At 45.4% G+C, this 19,687-nt stretch overlaps 1 protein-coding gene across 1 annotated transcript in view; it reads right to left on the bottom strand.

The window, feature by feature from the left end:
* Positions 1-818: 818 nt before the first annotated feature.
* Positions 819-19,687, bottom strand: part of MYC (MYC proto-oncogene, bHLH transcription factor) — a 295,153-nt gene continuing 276,284 nt past the window's right edge. Inside the window, exon 20 of the mRNA XM_064268071.1 lies at positions 819-3,250. The gene's annotated coding sequence lies outside the window, so the exon portion shown is untranslated. The remainder of the gene's footprint in view (positions 3,251-19,687) is intronic.

The raw sequence follows: 19,687 nt of genomic DNA, 5'->3' as shown, positions 1-19,687 counted from the left end.
GAGCACTATCATCATCCTCAAGAACCCCTGATCTGCTCCAGGCGGCTAGGCAACTTACATCACTCCCTTCCTGTCTCATAAATCCACTGCCTCCCGTCCATCTAGGGACAAAGGGTGGGATATATCACCCAGGGACAACCTCTCCAGTAAAACAAAGCCCTTCTCAGGAGTCAGGATGGACCTCAGCCTGGACTGCATCTCATTCTCACCTCACAGATGGACTACCAAGGCTGATAATAATATACCTTGTCCTCACCTACCAACTATCTTGTTACCCAACATTTCAAATTTACTAATTGAGAAATCCACTATCTAACCATTTTGCTCATAGACAATTATGGCTGGCAGTAATGAATGCCAAAATGCAAGGCAAGAGTACTGCCGGCTTTCATGGTTAAGGTTATGTGTTAACTTGACTGGGCCATGATTTTCAGTGGTTTGGCAATTATCTAATGATATAATTTGGCAGTTTTGTAATGATGTGGTCATCCTCCATTTTGTGATCTGATTTGGTCATCCTCCATCTTTAACTAACACTGACCTTGCATAACAACTTGGTCTTTGGAGCTCAACCATGTTGATAAGTAAGGAGAGGGTGTACCAATATGTATGTAGTATACGGAGTCTCTGGGTGGTGCAAATGGTTAACGCTCTTGGTTGCCAACAAAAAGCCTGGAGGTTTGAGCCCACCCAGAGGCACCTCAGAAGAAAGGCAGGGCAATCTACTTTGGAAAAACCAGCCATTGAAAACCCTATGGAGCACAATTCTACTTGGACATACATGGGGTTGCCATGACTTGGAATCAACTCATGACAACGGTTTTTTTTTTTTTTTTTTATGTAGTATGTGACAGTGCCTGTTCTGGATGTCTGACGCGTACTTTGGGAGGCAGAATAATGGCCCCCAAAGATGTGCACATCTTAATCCGAAGGACATGTGGATGAATATAGGTTACATGGCAAAGGAGAATTAAGGTTGCAGATGGAACTGAGGTTACTAATCAGCTGACTTTAAGACAGGGAGATTATTCTGGGTTATTTGGGTGGTCTCAATATAATGAGTAGGGCACTTAAAAACAGAAGAGAGAGGCAAAAGACAGAGTCAGTCAGAGGAATATGTGACTACAGAAGAAAGACATAAAGAGATGTTATGCCGCTGGCTTTGAAAGTAGAGGAAGGAGGCCATGCACCAAGGAATGTTGTTAGATACTGTCGAGTCGATTCTAATTCATAGTGACCCTATGTACAACAGAACGACACACTGCCCAGTCCTGCACCAACCTCACAATCCTTGTTATGTTTGAGCTCATTGTTGCAGCCACTGTGTCACTCCATCTCATTGAGGGTCTTCGTCTTTTTCACTGACCTTCTGCTTTACCAAGCATGATGTCCTTCTCCAGAGACTGATCCCTCCTGACAACATGTCCAAAGTATGTGAGACAAAGTCTTGCCACTCTTGCTTCTAAGGAGCATTCATTCTGGTTGTACTTCTTCCAAGACAGATTTGTTCATCCTTTTGGTAGTCCATGGTATATTCAATATTCTTCACCAACACCACAATTCAAAGACATCGATTCTTCTTCAGTCTTCCTTATTCATTGTCTAGCTTTCACATGCATATGAGGTGATAGAAAACACCATGGCTTGAGGTGGGCGCACCTTAGTCTTTTAGAAGTTGGAAAAAGCAAGGAAACAGATTTTCTTCTAGAGCTTCCAGAAAGTAATGAGGTCCTGGCTGAGACCCTCTTCAGCCATCTAACCTATACAACTGTAAGATAATATTGGTGGTGTTTAACGTCCCTGAGTTTGTGATCGTTTGTTACAAAAATACAAAACTAATACATGTACCAAACTCACTGCCATCGAGTCAATTACAACTCATAGAGATCCTCTAGGATGGACTAGAACTGCCCCAAAGTGTTTCCAAGGCTTTAAATCTTTATGGAAGCAGGCTGCTGCATCTTTCACCCTTGGAGTGAGTGGTAGATTCAAACCACCAACCTTTCAGTGAGCAGTGGAGCACTTAGCCACTGCACCACCAGGGCTCCTTTACACATGTACCAGCTCACTTAATTCTTATAATAACCCCTATGAAGTGATGACTTAGTCCACTATGGTTACAAAAATGCTTCATAACAACGTGTGATCACACAATGATACCCATTTATTTCTCACTCATGAGCAGGAATTAGATGGTCTAGGCAGAGCTCATTTAAGCTTGGCTCTAAGGTAGGTGCTGGCTTTAGCTCTGTTCCCTGTCTCTCATCCTCTGTGGATCAGAAGCTACCACAGGCATGTTGCCCTGACGACAGGTACGCAGGTAGTGAAGCCCAACTGTGTTCACACTTTTCCATCCTTTGCTTGGGTTATGTTGCTTACTAACATTCCATTGGCCAAAGCAAGTCACATAGCCAAGATCAAAGTCAAGGGTTGAGGTGAACTTCATCCACCTTGAGGCCATGGCAAAGGTATGGATGTATAGTTTTATTACAGAGGAGTGAAGAATTGGGATGAATAGCCCAATCTACCACCAAAAACCAAAACCAAACCCAGTGCCATTGAGTTGATTCTGACTCATAGCGACCCTATAGGACAGAGTAGAACTGCCCCATAGGGTTTCCAAGGAGTGCCTGGCGGATTCAAACTGCTGACCCTTTGGTTAGCAGCCGTAGCACTTAGCCACTATGCCACCGGGGTTTCCAATCTACCACAGACAGGTACAATTGTCAGCATTCTATTTTACAGATGAGGAAACAAAGGCGCAGAGTCATTAAGTAACCACCCATGGTCATACTGCTAGTGAAGAGTGGAGTCAGCATCTGAACCCAGTCTGCCTTCAGAATATTGGTCAAGGGACTCACACCTACCAAGTGGTGGAGCTAGGTCCCAATGACTCTAACCTCTACACTCCCTAGAAAGAATGGAGGCCCCAACCAAGGGCTGCAGTGATTCTCAGAAGTAAGAGAAAGACACATGGAGAAGGAGGTCGCCAATCAAAAATGCAGCCAAATTGGGCTGTTCCTCTCATTACTGAGGCCTGCACTCCGGTTCAGGCCTGGGGCCAGAGAAGGCTCCATGGCCATCCAGGGATGATGTGGACGGCAAGTACAGCATCCAGGATGAGTCAGTGGCCGGGGTTGATGCAAAGCTAAATGTCCTTCCCTGTCTTCAGGGGCTGGGTCTGCTGCTGGAGGGGTCAGTTTACGTGGAGCCATCACTTCTGTCCCTCTGGCAGCTGGAGGCTGTTTATCTGGAGGCCAGAAAGGGGTAAAGAGATGATGAAAAGTCCAGAGAGAAAACGGCACACTCTTAACTTGGCTGCATTAACAGAAAGGAAACAAAGAATGTAGTGAAGCAGGATTATTCTTAAGCACTGGGAAAAGGAGGCCAGGAGGAAGGAGGATTAGGAGAGAAGAAGAAGAGTGAAGCTGCTGACAACTAAACATTACAGAGAAATTTTATTTGAGGGCATAGAGCAGGGATTTCCTGGGAAGAGTCAGAAAGCCAAACCAATGCTTTCCGGACCTGCTTAGGCCTCCCTAGAAGGTCACAGGGCTAGGACATTAAGGGCAGGAGAGGGCAGCACTTGGGGGCCCAGCATGCCCCTTCCACCAGTGTCTCAAGGAAAATGAGGGGCAAGACGTCACTGAGCCCTGAGAGAAGGGGTGAGATTTTAAGGAAAGTGGTGTCACCCCCATATCACAGATGAAGAGACAAAGGTGCAGAGAGGTGAAACAACTTGCCTAACATCGCATAGATCCCCAGGCGGGCTGAACAGTTTGTATTTGGCTGATAACCAAAAGGCTGGGAGTTCAAACCCACCCAGAGAAGTTGCAGAAGAAAGGCCTGGTGATTTGCTTCTGAAAAGATTAAAGCCAAGAAAACCTTATGCAGCTCAGTTCTACTCTGTAACACATGCGGTTGCCAGGAGTTAGAATTGACTCAACCATAACGGGTTTGGTTGTTTTTGGTTTTTAAGATCACACAGCCAGTGTGTGCCTGATTTAGGATTCAAACCCAGGGCTCTCTTCACAAACCTTACCTGTATCAATCAGCGACCCAACAGGGAGGAAGCAGAAGAATAAGTACCATGACCTCACTCTCTTCCTGCCCTATCACTTAGCCGATACCTCCCATTGGCCAGATCCAGGTAGAAGCCAGAGGGCTAGCAGCCTTGGGTTGACCCACTCTGTTGATGAGTCCATACAGGTAAGTCAGCTCCTGGCAAGCAGTGGGTGGACAAGGACTGGGAGTCGGTCTGGAAGGGCACGGGGAAGCTCCCCAGTGCCCCACCACTCTGACAGCCCAGACTGTAGAGAAGACCAGTGTCTCACCTGCCTTTGCCTCCACAGCACAGGACAGGCCACCCAGGTCTCAGCTCTGCAGCAGGAGGCTGCTTGCCTCTCTGTAGGAGGCGGGACCCCACCCAAGAATACAAGCACTCCTGCCTTCTCCGAAGCTGGCCCAGCATCACCACGCTGCTTCCTTCCTTCCTCATTCACACTTCCTCACCCTGCTTCTATCAGCCATTCCCTAGTGTGCATATCTCAAAATGGCCCACTTCCGACAGGCAGGCTCCGGGAGGGGCTGTTTTAGGAGGCGAGGCAGGCTGATGGCCGCCCCTGCAGCCCACTCGGCCTGGCCGGCCCTCCCACCCTCCCTGCCAGGCCCTGCACAATGAGCCTGGCGGCCAGTGAAAAGACAAGGCTCCTATCTCCGATTCCTCAGGGCCTCCGATAAGAAATGTCATCCCTTGCTGGGTAATACTATCCGGCCCGATAAGGATCTCTATCAAGCTCAAACATATGGCTGGCTACAGAACACAGAGCCCGAGAAGCAGGCTAATTTATTTGCTTAAGCTGAAAGCCCTGGGCGGCCGAGAGAAGTGCAGGGAATAAAAGAGTAAGAGCCAAATTATAGCCCATTCTGACTTGGAGTTGGGATTTTTCCCTGGAAAGACAAGGTGCTGAGAACAACAGGGGGCCCTCCTCACTTCTCTTCTCTAGCAATAAACACATTCACCTTCTTCTTTCTTCAAAGGCCACTTTCACTGACATTATCACATTTAATCTTCGCTGTAACCTGAAGAGAAGCCCTTTCAGCTTCCTTTTACAGGTCAGGAAATGAGGCTCAGCAAGGTGAAGTGACATGGCCAAGGTCACAGAGCCAGGCCTGCCAGAGTGCGGACTCCAGTCCCCACAAGGCTGACTCACCACCATGCTGCCCCACTGCGAGGCTGATCCTAGCTTTCGGATCTGCCTGGCTCCTGCCAACTAAATTAATCAATTAAATCAGATCTGCCTGACTTATCTGACGATGTCAGCTACATGTAATCCCAAAGGTCCTCTTCAAGCCTCTCCTCTCTTCTTTCTCTGTAATCTGGGGACTAACGAGGAAGCTGTGCAGTGCACAGAACTCAAGCCATTGGAGGGAGGCCTGGGTGCCAGGAACAGTGCCCGAGGGAGAGAGAAGGACCTCCAAGCCTTCTACTCCAGCCTCCTCTCTTCCAGAAGTAGAAATTGTAGAGAGAAAACTATTACTGTCTATGTGTTTGTTCATTCATTCATTCACACACAAATATTGATGGAAAGCCTGTGCATGCCTGGCCCTGGGCTTGGCTCTGGTGATACCACTACAAATGGGTGGACTAGGTCCTGCCCTCATGAAGTGGTCTGTGTAGCTGTTAGCAAACACACTGTTCTAACACTTTTCCTTTATTTTTTAACATCGACTTTGTTAAGGTTGATGTTGCTTTTTGAGAGTCAATATAGCTTCAAGACCGTTCCAGACCAGTCCATAAGGCCACCAGTTCTTTTACGCGGCTATATGCGATTCCACTTCATGGTTGCATCACAATTGAATTAAACAACCGCCAACTGTGGAACACTTAAACTGTGTCTCATCTTTTGCTGTTTCAAACAATGTTGAGATGAAGGTCCTATTCCCCACGTTTTGTACCTGCGCATGTTCTTCTGTAGGATCAACTCCTAGAATTCACCAGGCATTTTTTACACTAAACTTTTCCTTTCTTCTTCACTGTAGCAGTAGCAAAGCCTCAGCACTAGCTATGGAGTGAGCCAGGTATTAAAGGATGAATAGGAGTTCACCAGGCAGAGAAAGGGGAGGCACCTTTCAGACAGTATCAAGAACATGTGTAAAACACGAAGAGTGAAAAAACGGTCTGCAAATGGTCAGACCGTGAAGGGCATCCCATGTGCTACACTTGAAGGAGCTTGGTATTCCCTACAGATGCAATGGGGAGTCATGGAGCCTCGCGGGCAGCAGAGCGGCAAATGAGAGCTACGCTTCGGCATCACCATGAGGGATAAATTCTCAGCCATGTGGGAGCCAGTATACCAAGTTACCAGATTATCCTGTAAGGCCACAGACTTCATGGTTAAAATGGTAGCTTTGAGAGCCAGGCCCCCTGGTTCAAATCCCAGCTCTGCCACTTCCCAGCAGTGTAATCTTGGGCAAGTAACACGTACAGTTTTCTCATCTGTGAGATGGGGACAGTATCAGCAGAGGCTTCCCGGGGCTGTTGTGTGGCCTGCAGATTAGACAAGCTAATGCATGTTACGGGCTTGGAACAGTGCCTGGATCACGGTAGGGGCACGAAACTCAATAGCTACTGTTGTTGTCCCCACTTCCTTCTTCCCTTGGAACCCTCTTTCAGCACTGTTACTTCTAAAACATGAGTTCCCATGAATCCGGGCAGAGGTGAGTAGGCTTAAGCCTTGTTATGGTTGTTGCTGGGCACTGTCGAGTTGTTTCCGACTCACGGCGACCCCGTGTGACAGAGTTGAACTGCCCCATCGGGCTTTCTCGGCTGTGAGATTTGCTTTAGGAGGGCTGAAGCTCCTGCCTGAAAGAGAACTTTGGGAGTGCTAGCGGATTTCTCATTAATTTCCCAACATCCCTGTAACTGGGATGATCCAAGAAAGTGGTTGTCAAATTTTGCTGCACTGCAGAATCACCTGGGGAGATAAGAGAAATCCCAGTGCCCCACTCCAGACAAATTAAATCAGCATTTGGCGGGGTGGGATTCAGGTATCAGGACATCGGAATTTTTAAAAAATCCACAGGTGATTCCAACATTCAACCAAGTTTGAGAACAACTGATGGAAGAGTCAAGTCCAACAGGAAAGGAAACCACGGCCCGGGGAGGCTGCAGTAACGTCCTCTCCCATAAACCAAACCCAAACCATTGCCATCCAGTTGATTCTTACTCATGGTGACCTTATAGGACAACTTATAGGACCTTATAAGACAACTGCTTATAAGGGTTTCCAAGGCTATCCTTTACCAAAGCAGACTGCCACATCTGACGCCTGTGGAGTGGCTGGTAGGTCTGAACCACTGACCTTTTGGTTAGCAGCCGAGCGCTTCATTTCAGTGCCACCAGGCAAAACAAAACCTGTTGCTGTTGAGACGATTCCAACTCGTAGCAACCCTATAGGACAGAGTAGAACTGCACCATAGGGTTTCCAAGACCATAATCTTTACAGCAGCAGACTGCCACATCCTTCTCCCTTAAGTCGGGTAGGTTCAACCACTGACTCCTCGGTTAGGAACCTAGTGCTTTAAACACTGCACCACACTGGAGGTTATTATGTTTGTACACATTCCACCTTACAGGGCAGCTTAGAAGTCACTCTGAGCCACCAGACTGGAAAGGGCCCTGGACCCCAAAACTTTAACACACCTCTCAAATCTTTGCTGCAAACCAAAGGCTTAGAGTAGCACCAAGAACAGCTATGCGGGTACCTGCTGTGGGGAACATGCTGGGTTAGGCACAGGTAGTTGGTCTGCTCCTAGGCCCTCTCATCAACCAGCTACGTGACCTGCAGGTCACATACTTTTTAAGCTTTTGTGTTTTCAATTGTAAAATCGGAGTAAAGGCTGGCTCACCAACCTGACAAGGTGTTTGTAGGGTGCAGTAAGAAATGCACGCCACGGCATGCAGGGTCAGGCAAATGTAAAGCATTTTTATTTAATACGATTTCTACGTCCTCACTGAAACATGGAAAGTTCAAAAGAGGGAAACGAGTAACCAAACACGGGTCGCCATGCCATGAGTTGGAATCGACTTAATAGCTACTGGTTTTCAAGAGAGAAATACTCCCTTAAACATTTTCTTTTTAATTGAGGGAAGGGAGAACTCAAGAAGCAGTGGCTGCCACTGTAACGAAGGCTGTTCAAGGCCTGAGTGGGGGTCAGTGATAGGGCAGGATGAAGGAGGGCAGGGTGTGAGTGAGAGCTGCTAAGATAAGAAATGTTATCTGGGCACCATGGCACCACCGTACCATTGTCCTAGCCCTGAATCTGACAAGAGGGATAAGACTCCAGGAACCACATTCCCAAACAACTGGACCACAGTGGCCCCGCAAAAAACACTGGACCACGCATTCCTTCATCCATTCGTTCATTTCCCATGCAATGGGTACATGTCAACCATGAAGCAAGGTTTGTTGGAGAAAACGGGATGCTGAGATGAACAAGGCTTCATTCGCACCCTCAGGAGGGACAGACTAGGGGGGCAAACAAAGAAGTAACATTAAGCACAACACTACTGCGACACTGTTGTGGTGGTGGTGGCGACACCATGCACAAGGGAACAAAATGTTGTCCAGTCCTGCACCATCCTCACGACTGGCTGTGAATAGAACTGTTGTGATCCGTAGGGTTTTCATTGGCTGGTTTTTCCAAATAGGCCACCAGGCCTTTCTTCCTAGTCTGTCTTATTCTGGAAGCTGCACTGAAACCTGTTCAGCATCAGAGCAACACGCAGGCCTCCACTGACAGGACGGTGGTGGCTGAGCTTAAGGTGCATTGTCCAGGAATTGAACCCGGGTCTCCCACATGTAAAGGGAGAATTCTACCACTGAACTACCACACAAAAGCCAAAACCAGTTGCTGTCAAGTTGATTCTGCCTCATGGCGACTCCTCGTGTGTCAGAGTAGAACTGTGCTCCACAGGGTTTTCAGTGGCTGAGTTTTCAGAAGTAGATCTCCAGGCCTTTCTTCCAAGGCACCTCTGGGTGGACTTGAGCCTCCTACTTATGGTTAGCAGCTGAGTGTGTTAACTGCTTACACCACTCAGGGACCCTGAACTACCACATATAACAACAATAATAATAGTAATAAAAATATTGATAATAAATAGCCTTCGACATTGATAGCTGACTATGCACCAGACTCCATGCTTGATATTTTGTTTTTACTGTCTCAGATCCTCACAGTGTTCCCTCAAGGTAAGGGTACCCACTCAATTTTACACATATGGAAACCGAGGCTCAGAGAGACTGGACACAGACTGACCACACAGCAACTAAGAGGCCAGGTGTGGATTTGAATCCAGAGCCAAGTGGCTCCTATGCCTGGACCCTTTCCCCACAGTTGGCTGGTGTAACAGGTAACCACAAGGGCAACAGACAAAGAATCTTCTCCCCACATAGCTCCTCTATGGGCATGCCTCCCCCCAGCCCCTGTTTGGAGAAGATAGTTTAAAATCCATAATAAGCAAACAAGAAACACAAAATTAGGCATGGCACCCTGTTTATAATTATTGCTCAATAAATGCTTGCAAATCAGAATGAGGATATAACCGCCTCCATAGAGCAGAACAGGGGTATGAGGCGTGTAGAATTCAACAGACTGGGTTGGACTTTTTGCTGCAGAAGTTACTAACCTCTCTGAACTTCTGTTTCTTCATCTAAAAAATGGAAACAATAAAACCTACCAGAGGATAATAGGAGGGGCATGCTGGGGAAGAGCCAGGTCCCCTCAGCTCCCCTTAGGCTTAAAAAAAAAGCAAAACTGCAAGTGAAAGGACAACCACAAAACAAATGGGAGTGTTCTAGAAGCTTCCTGCTGACTCTGGAAATGGGACATTGCACAAAGCTGGGATGTCTTCTAAAGAATGCCGGTAATTCTGGTTTGGTTCCCTCGACCCCGATTGTGCAACCTGTGGGAAGGGGCATACTCTTGTTTTAATCTGGGCTGCAACTGCCCACAGGCCTGGGCAATGCCTGGTTAACCCTCTCAGAGTAGCAGCTTCTCATTGCGAATACTAAACGAGCCTACAAACGGAAACCCTAGTGCGGTAGTGGTTAAGTATTACAACTGCTAACCAAAAGGTCTGCAGTTGGAGTCCACCAGGCACGCTTTGGAAACTCTATGGGGCAGTTCTACTCTGTCCTGTAGGGTCGCTATGAGTTGGAATCCACTCAACGGCAATGGGTTGGATATTAAAAGCAGAGATATAATCAAACCAGGGTGTCTGGGGGCAGGGGTCATTGTCGCAGGCACTGTGCTGAGGGGTTTTTGTTTTCAGCTTTGATTTTATACCAGCAGGGAGACAGTGATGGTTTGTATCAGAACATGGGCTCTGGGACTAGATTTGCAACCTGCTAGTTGGGAAATCTTGAACATATTACGTTACCTCTCCAAGTGTGAGTCTGGGCCTCAAGGGCATCTCAAAATTAGAGACTTACACATTCAACAAATGTTTACTAGACACTCAAATATTCCAGACACTGGGAATAAAGCATTGAATAAAATGAATAAAAATCCCTCCACTCACAGGCTTAGTGAGGGGTGAGGTGGCAGAGAGTCAACAAACAAATAAATTCATAGTGGGTCAGATGGCGACATGTGCTATGGCGATTAATAAAGAAAGGAAAACTAAAGGAAGATGGAGGGCATGAGGTGTGTATTGCTCTACATAGAATGGCCAGGGAAGGCCTCTCCAATAAGAAGAAGGTGGAGCCTTGTGTATGTGTGTGTGTGGTTGTGTCTGTGGTTGTAATGTGTTTGTGATGGCTAAATGTGTACATGTATATGTGCGTGGGAGGTATCTGTATGGGTGAGTATGGATGTGTGTAGTATTTATTGAGCACTTAGTGTATGCCAGCCATTGTTCCAGGGTTAGATTAGGTGTCTCTTGTGGAATAACTAATTTTACCCTTCCGACATCTCTACCAAGACAACAACACTATTCCCATTTTACCAGTACAAAGCTGAGGCACACAGAATTTAAATCACTTGCTTATAGTTACTGAGTTTGTTAAGCATGTGGCCAGCTGCCAGACTCTGAAGCAGAGCTCTGCAGTGCTTCCCGAGGGTGCTTCCATTCCAAGAGCTCCAATTGCTAGCAAGCGATGCTCTGCAGATCTTGAGTTTGATCATTAAAAATGCCTACCATTTGATAAAGTCCAACACCCATTCCTGTGAAAAACTCTCAGCAAAACAGCAACAGAAGGGAAATTCCTCAACAAAATAAAGGGCATTTATACAAAACCAACAGCCAACGTTATTTTCAATGGAGACAGACTGAAAGCATTCCCCTTGACAGCAGGGACCAGACAAGGATGCCCTTTATCACCATTCTTATTCAACATTGTACTGGAAGTCCTAGCTAGAGCAATAAGGCAAGAAGAGGAAATAAAGGGCTTTCGGATTGGTAAGGAAGAAGTGAAACTATCCCTGTTTGAAGAGCATATGATCCTATACATACAAAATCTCAAAGATTCCACAAGAAAGCTACTGGAAATGATAGAAGAATTCAGCAAAGGAGCAGGATACAAGAACAACATAGAAAAATCACCTGGATTCCTCTACGCTATCAAAGAGAATTTCGAAAAGGAAATCAGAAAAACATTAACAATAGCCGCGCACCTCCCCCCACCCTGCCCAAAAGATAAAATACTTAGGAATAAATCTAACTGGGGACATAAAAGACCTATATAAAGAAAACTAAAAACACCACTGCAAGAAACTAAAAGACTCCTACATAAATGGGAAAACCATGCTTATGGATAGAAGACTTAACGTTGTGAAAATATCAATACTACACAAAGTGATCTATAGATATAAGGCAACCCCGATCCAAATCCCAACAGAATTCTTTAAGACGATGGAAAAATGAATCACCAACTTTACATGGAAGGGAAAGAGGCCCTGAATAAGTAAAGCATTATTGAAGAAAAAGAACGAAGTGGGAGGGCACATACTACCTGATTCCAGAACCTACTATAGAGCCATCATAGTCGAAACACCCTGATACTGGTACAACAGACACATAGACCAATGGTACAGAACTGAGAATCCCAATGTTAACCTATCCACCTACAGAGAGCTGATCTTCGACAAACGGCCAAAGTCCATTAAATGGGGAAGTGACAGTCTCTTTAATAAACGGTGCTGGCAAAACTGGATGTCCATCTGTAAAAAAATGGAAAAGGACCCATACCTCACGTCATACACAAAAAAATAATTCAAAATGGATCAAAGACCTAAATATAAAATCTAAAACAATAAAGATCATGGAAGAAAAAATGAGGACAACACTAAGGGTCCTACTATATGGTAAAAGTAGAATAGGAAACATAACTAAAAATGCACAAACAGTGAAGATGAACTAGACAAATGGGACCTCCTAAGAATTAAATACTTATGCTCATTAAAAAAACTTCTCCAAAGAAGTAAAAGGAGAACCTACAAACTGGGAAAATCTTTTTAGCTACGACATATCTGACAAGTGTCTAATCTTTAAAATTTATGGAAAACTTCAACACTTCAACAACAAAACTACAAATAATTCAATTTGAAAATGGTCCAAGGATATAAACAGACACTTCACCAAAGAAGACATTCAGGCGGCTAACAAACACATGAAGAAATGCTCACAATCATTAGTCATTAGACAGATGCAAATCAAAACTATAAGACACCACCTTACCCCGAAAATAATGGCACTAATTAAAAAAAAGAAAACAACAAATGTTGGCGAGGTTGTGGGAAAATTGGAACTCTTACACACTCCTGGTGGGAATGTAAGATGCTACAACCTCTATAGAATACGGAGTGGAGCTTCCTTAAAAGCTAGAAATAGAAATAACATATGATCAAGCAATCTCACTCCTAGATATACACCCTAAAGATATAAAAGCCGTGACAGGAATAGACATATGACACCCATGTTAACTGCAGCATTATTCACAGTAGCAAAAAGATGGAACCAATGTAACAGCCCATCAACAGATGAATGGATGAACAAACTGTGGTGCACACACACAATGGAATACTATGCAACAATAAAGAGTAACAATGAACCCCCAAAATATCTCACAACATGGATGAATTTGGAGGACATTATGCTGGGTGAAATAAGTCAATCACAAAAGGACAAATATTGTATGAGACCACTATTATAAAAAAAAACAAGAAAAGGTTTACACACAGAAAAAAAAAATCTTCGATGGTTACCAGGGATGGGAGGTGGACGGAGGGAAAATTACTAACTACATAGAAAACATGTGCTAATATTCGTGAAGGGAAAGGCACTACACAATATGGGGGAAGTTAGCACGACACGACCAAGGCAAAGGAAGACACTGAGAGGGACACAAGAATAAAGGGCAACTACAGTAATCCGTCGGTGGTTCAAACCCACCAGCCACTACATGGGAGCAAGATGTGACAGTCTGCTTCCATAAAGATTTACTTATTTGGAAACTCTCTCGGGAAGTTGTACTCTGTCCTGTAGGGTCACTATGAGTTGGAATCGACTCAATGGCAGTGGGTTTGGTTTTTTGTTTTTGGATGGTAATTACTATAACATAGACAGCCCCCCATGTGTCTGTCAGTTTGTTGTAATGTGGGGGCTTGTGTGTTGCTGATTCTGGAAGCTATGCCACTGGTATAGTCAAGAAATCAAAAGACACATTGCATTGGGCAAATTGGCTATAAGAGACGTCTTTAAAGTATTAAAAAGCAAAGATGTCACCTTGAGGACTAAGGCACACCTGACCCAAGCCATGGTGTTTTCAGTCACCTCATATGCATGTGAAAGCTGGACAATGAATAAGGAAGACTGAAGAAGAATTGATGCCTTTGAATTGTGGTGTTAGTAAGGAATATTGAATATAACATGGACTGCCAAAAGAACAAACAAATCTGTCTTAGAAGAGGTATAACCAGAATGTTCCTTGGAAGCAAGGATGGCGACAAGGCTGCATCTCACATACTTTGGACATGTTGTCAGGAGGAATCCATCCCTAGAGTAGGACATTATGCTTGGTAAAATACAGGGTCAGTGAAAAAGAGGAAAGGCCTCAATGAGATGCATTAACACAGTGGCTGCAACAATGGGGTCAAGCATAGCAACAATTGTGAGAATGGCGCAGGACCAGGCAGTGTTTCATTCTGTTGTGCATAGGATTGCTGTGAGTTGGAACTGACTTGACGGCATCTAACAACAAGAGACAATCCTGCAACAATGTTATTAACAAACAAAAATTTATGAATGGATACAGAGGTAGATAGGTATGAGAAAGAGGTGTGGGAGGGTATAAGGGAGCGCACTCACCTACAGATATAGGTTTGGTTATGGATATTTCTATATTCGTAATTGTAGGTGCTGTATGTATATATTAGGAAACCCTGGTGGCATAGTGGTTAAGTGCTATGGCTGCTAACCAAAAGGTCGGCAGTTTGAATCCACCAGCTGTTCCTCTGAAACCCTATGGGGCAGTTCTACTCTGCCCTATAGGGTCGCTATGAGTCGGAATCGACTCAACTGCAATGGGTTTGATCTTGGTTTGGTATGTATATTGGAGCCCTGGTGGTGGAGTAGTTAAGAGCCTGGCTACTAACCAAAAGGTTGGCAGTTCGATTCCACCAGCCACTCCTTGGAAACCCTATGGGTCGGTGCTACTCTGTCCTTTATGGTTGCTATGAGTCGGAATTGACTGGATGGCAATGGGTTTGATTTTTGATTTGGGGGAATGTATATTAATAGAGAGAATAGAGCACACAAGGGGCCCAGTCATGGAAACTTCTTAGACATGACCAAACACCTCACAGGACAAAGTTCCTAGGCTCAAAGGTGAAGGACCATAGACTCGGGGGACATCTACATCAATGGGCACAACATAGTTCATAAGGAAAACTTCTGCTTCCTACTTTGGTCAGTAGCATCTGGGGTCTTAAAAGTTTGCAAGCTGCCTTCTGAGATACAACTATTAGTCTCTTCCAGTCCAGAGGAGAAGAGAGTGAAGAAACCCAAAGACTCAAGGGAGCAATTAGTCCAAAGGACTAATGGACTGCATGAACCACACCCTGCATGACCCTGAGACCAGAAGAACTAGATGGCGCCTGGCTACCGCTACCTACTGCTCAGACTGGGATCACAACAGAGGATCCTGGACAGAGTGGAAGAAAAAGGTAGAACAAAAAAACAAAATGCACAAAAAAGACCAGATTTACTGGTCTGACATAGACTGGTAGAACCCCTGAGACCATGGAACAACCCTTCTGACCTGGAACTGAAGTCATTACCGGAGACCACCTCTCAGCCAAACAATACACAGACCCATAAAATAAACAGTAACACCCGAGATGAATGTATTCCTTAGAACAATCAATTAGATGAGTTCAAAAGGAAACATTTGCCCAAAAGCAAAGATGAGAAGGCAGGAAGGGGTAGAATATTCAGACGAAAAGAAATGGGGAACCCAGGGCGGAAATGGGGAGAGTGCTGACACATTAGGGGAATATAAACAATGTTGTGGAACACTTTATGTACAAACTATCTAATGAGAAACTAATTTGCTCTGTAAACTTTCACTTAAAGCACAATTTAAAAAAAAAAAAAAACAAAACACCTACAACTGTTTCTGTGAATGATGATGGAAAAATTTGGAAACTGGATAGTGGTCATGGTTGCATAACACAGTGAATGTAATTAATGTCACAGAATTGTACATGCAAGAAAAATGTTGGAATGGCAAACGTTTTATTATATAAATGTATTCTTAAAACACACATACACACGCAACGGACAATACGTTTAAAAAAAAAATGAATGAATAAAAAGGAAATTCCTACAAGAAAAGAAGCAAAAAGTGCAGAGGATGAAAAGAGATGGAAGCACAGCCCTGGCTCCAGGCATCAAAGTCATGGCTTAAGTCAATCTGGAGAAAAAAGGCCTGTCTACTGGAGGCGCTTCTCCCTCTCTCTTTATCCATCTCTGATACAGACACCATCTTCACTCCCTTTTATTCTTTAATTTCCTCAAAGGGAAAAGACCTGAGGCTCTGTATCTATTTTAAAGCTGGCTTCCGATTTGCTCATTTGTTGAGGCTCTGCTCTCCCCTAGCCCCCAAGAGAAAAGCCACCCCATCCAGATCCATGACGGTACCTGGTCCTTCCTATGGTCATCATGCTGGAGCCCATCCGGATGTCGTCCTGCTCAAGCTAGAGCTTCTGGCCATGGGAGAAAGAGAGGGGGCAGGGGTGACTGCCAATGAAGTCGTTCCGCTCAAGCTATAGCTTCTGGCCATGAGAGAAAGAGAGGGGCAGGGGTGACGGCCAATGAAGGCCCTAGAAGGTCCCAGGAAGGCAGATGTGGTAATGCTGGCCCAAAGGCTGGCTCCTCCTTTGAAATATGCCTCAGATATTCCCACATGCTCTGAAAGGCCAGAAAGAGCTCCGCAAAGACTAACAAAAAACCTGCTTCCAAGAATCACCATCATCTGCTTCCTCTCTGGCTCCCCATTGGACCGGAGCTCCTGAGGCAGGGTCTCTGTGTTGGGCCACATGTACCCAGTGTCTGGAGACATGGTGTATTTGGTGAATGAGTGGATGGATAGGCTGATGGATGGCTGGATGGGTGGGTGGAAGAGACATAGGAAAGGATGAAGGGAGAGAAGATAAAGGGAGTAAAAAAATATTCTATGCCTTATGACATAACATTAGAGGAAGAAGGGAATTAAAAGCAAAAAATGGATAAAAGCAAAACATACCTTGATAGGGAATAGTTGGGGAAGGGGAGCTACAGAATACTACACAGCAGTTAAAGAGAATGAGGTGTGTCTTCTCACAGAGAAAGAGAGAAAAAACATTTCCAAGATACATTGTTGTTATTGTTAGGTGCCGTGGAGTTGGTTTTGACTCATAGCAACACTATGTACAACAGAATGAAATGCTGCCCAGTCCTATACTACCCTCACAATTGTTGCTATATTTGAGCTTATTGTTGCAGCCACCACGTCAATCCATCTCATTGAGGGTCTTCCTCTTTTTCGCAGACCTTCTACTTTACCAAGCATTACGTCCTTCTCCAGGGAATGATCCCTCCAATAATATATCTAAAAAGATATATTATTGAGTGAAAAAGCACAGATTTTGAAAAACTGGACCCCTCCATCTCTGAATCCAATGCAGTCCACAGAGCTAGAGACAGGGCAGGTGGCTGGACCTGGGGATCAATGCTGAGGTGACTGGCTGACTGGTCCGCTGTCTCAGGTGAACACTTCCACCTGTGATGAAAGGTGGGCCGGGCCCTCCCTTTGGGCCTCTGAGCAACAGCAATCTTGTGACCCAGCTTCCAGTCTGGCTTTGCTCCTCAATTTCTTGAAAACACTTATACTGATTTCAGTGTGCCTTACTATATAATGGCCCAAGTACATTGCAAAACAGTCACTATAATTATCCAGGCCTGGTCATCAGGACAACTCTTACTCAATATTTTTCTTGATTTCATAGTTTCAACATCCAGAGGAATAATACCAAAAATCCCATTGCCATCAAGTCGAATTCTGACTCATATCAACCCACAGGACAGAGTAGAGCAGCCTTATAGGGTTTCCAAGGCTGTAAATCTTTTTGGAAGCAGACTACCACATCTTTCTCCCAGCAGGGCAGCTGGCAGATTCGAACCATCTACCTTTCAGTTAGTAGCCAAGTGCTAAACAACTGTGCCATCATGGCTCCTTCAAGGAATAATCCAAAAACCAAGCCCATTGCCGTCAAGTCGATTCCAACTCATAGTGACCCATGGATGAGAGTAGAACTGCCCCCAATAGAATTCCCAAGGCTGTAATCTTTATGGAAGCACACTGCCACATCTTCCTCCCAAGGAGCAGCTGGTGGGTTCGAACTGCTGCCTCTTGGTTAGAAGTTGTGCACTTAACCACTGAACCACCAGGATTCCTAGAAGAATAATTGTTGTTGTTAGGTGCCATCAAGTCTGTTCCAACTCATAGTGACCCTATGTGCAACAGAACAAAACACTGCCTGGTCCTGGGCCATCCTCACAATCATTGCTATGCTTAAGCCCATTATTATAGCCACTGTGTCAATGATAAAAAAAAAAAAATTTTTTTTGTGATACTTCCCTAAAAACCAATTGTTCCCAGTAACCCACCTACACAGTTCTTGGAAAATATGGGGTAAACATTCTGCCTCACAAAGACAACAAGGAAGGAAGAGGGTGAGGAACATGCATCACCATGCCCCTGCACCTCTCATCATTCACACCGAGGGCTTTCTAAGTCACTAAGTTCAAGCGACCCTGTCCCTTGGAGCTACACAGCTCTTTTCAGCAATGCTGGCCAGTAAGGAGGCCCCACATGTCTCAATAAATGGGCTTACTCAGTATCAAGAGACACTAAGTGGCTTCAAGAGGCTGGAGGTTAGGGGAACTGAAAATGGCCTGGAAGGAGGATGCCAGAACAATCAATTTCTAACATAGGAGAAGGAACGGCTGGGTACCATGCTGCTGCCCAGAACGCTGAAGGGGCTGAGATATGGGAACTGCAAGGCCTTCAGGATCACTCTTCCCAAACGTCCAGAAAAAAAATTGAGACAGATGGCCGTGCTGTTGAGAACAGGCTGCGTCCAGTCATGGGGGTCATGTATACACGGGTGTGTATACACATGTGTATGCACACACACACGCACACGCTGCATACCATACCACACACCACACACATACCATCCACACATCACACACATACACCACACACCATGCACACACTACATCACACACATACCACAGAGAACACAAACACACACACACAGAAGCCTTTCGGGACTCCCAACCAACGGTGGACGCCCCGGTGGATCTCTTCTCCTTTCTTTCCACACTCGCTTTTTTCAGGATCACACCCAATCTCAAGGCTTGAATAACATGGCTCCCAAATATGTATCCCATCCCTTTACTTCCAACTCATATGCCAGCTACTTCCTCAACATCTTCACATGGATGACTGACAAACATCTCAAACCCAACCATTCCAGCCTGACCACCCCCACCCGCAACACAAACAACAACAATGAGCATACCCACTCCTCTCGCTGATTCCTCCACAGCAATAAATGGAAACTTCTTTCTCAACTTGTTCAAGATCAAAACCTTGGGATGAGCCTTTTTCTGACACCTTATATCCCGTCCACCCGCAAATCCTGCCTTCGAGATACATTCAGAGTTTGACCACTTCTAACAATCCCCTCTGCCACCAGTGGGCCAGGCCACTGTCATTTCTCCCCTGGATTATTGCAGTGGCCTACTTGGTCTATCTGCTTCCACTGTTGTCACTTTCAGTCTATTTTCAACACAGCAGCCAGAATGATCTGGTTACAAAGCAAGCCAGATCTGTTTAAAAGCCTCCATTGGCCCCATCTCAGCAGAGTCAAAGCCTAAGCCCTCCCTATGGCCCTGCCGTCATCTCACACCTGGTCTTTGCTGCCCTTTGTGTCTACAGCACCTCTCCCCCAGGGCCACCGCTCATCTCTCAGGGCCCAGAAGAAGCATTTCCTGAAGCCCAGCCACCACAGGGCCTTATAGCCAAAGTAAAGACCACTGGGCTTTAAAAGGAGGACGCTTGAGAGAATGGACTAA

Source organism: Loxodonta africana, chromosome 14 (assembly GCF_030014295.1).
Source record: "Loxodonta africana isolate mLoxAfr1 chromosome 14, mLoxAfr1.hap2, whole genome shotgun sequence".
In the NCBI taxonomy this organism is placed as follows: Eukaryota; Metazoa; Chordata; class Mammalia; order Proboscidea; family Elephantidae; genus Loxodonta; species Loxodonta africana.
Note: the sequence above shows the minus strand (reverse complement) of the source record. Positions and strands in the feature narration are given on the sequence as shown.